We start from the raw sequence: 1027 nt of genomic DNA on the forward strand, positions 1-1027 counted from the left end.
CTGATGCCGGTGGGGCGAGTCCCTCGACTGAGGCAGCGCGCCCCTCGGGGCGCCGTGTGCAGGGCCTGTCCGGGATAGGGATGGGGATGAGCGGTAGCAGGTGCAGGGGCCGCTTGTCACGCAGATAGCGAGCGAGTGAGCGACCCGGCGTTGGGACCGTCCCGGTATCGCCCCAGCCTGGCCGGGCGGTTACGTAACGTCCTGCGCAGGGAGCTCTGCTGGGGACAGAGCACTGCGTCCTCCTTGGCCCCGGAATCGTAGCGTGCTGTGGCACTCCAGGAGCGCAGCTTCGCTTTGCCAGGCAGGCAGGTCTCGGGGACCATGTTTCCCTTTACATCTGTTGTTTGCGGGGTAAAAGAACTCTAGGCAAGCACTGCACCCTTTCTGGTCTAAACAGTAGTTCTGAATCTTTCCAATACTGGCTGTATGGAGCTGTGCAATTGAGTCTGCTGTCTGTATGCAAATGTGTTCTGTGTGTTGATACATTCTTCAGTACTTACTGGAAAGCAGAATGGGAGAACTGTGTTGACGACTAGCTTGTGACTAAAACTCCTCTTACCGAAAATCGTTATTCCTTGTAATAAACAGTTTATAAATCCTTCTCAGTTAGTGTACTTTTGCAGTAGAACTTCAGCATAACGTACTGTTATGACATTTAGAAAAAGTCTTTGTTAAAGACAACTAAAGGCTGTGAAGTAGAGCCTCGTATCCTTCCATCTGCATCTTTAATTAGCAGTGTCATAAGCATTCCTTCTTCATTGTGTATGGTCACCTGTTACTTTGTCCTCAAGTGTTTTCAGTGTGCCTCATCTATATTGAAGATTATAATGTTGATTCCTCTTTTCTATGGTCTCTGAAAGTGGAACATTTAATTACAATCTCCAGCTGCATTTCTTCACTTTTTTTCTTGGTGGAACAACTGTCATAGCTTTTCTTAGCAGGAGGGAATCAGACCTATGATTACGGTCCTGGAAGAGCTCTGAAAGTTTCTTGCTGTTTGCTTAAGACTCTTGGCTGTTCCTACTGC

The sequence above is a fragment of the Pygoscelis adeliae genome, unplaced genomic scaffold, assembly GCF_000699105.1.
Source record: "Pygoscelis adeliae isolate BGI_AS28 unplaced genomic scaffold, ASM69910v1 Scaffold597, whole genome shotgun sequence".
In the NCBI taxonomy this organism is placed as follows: domain Eukaryota; kingdom Metazoa; phylum Chordata; class Aves; order Sphenisciformes; family Spheniscidae; genus Pygoscelis; species Pygoscelis adeliae.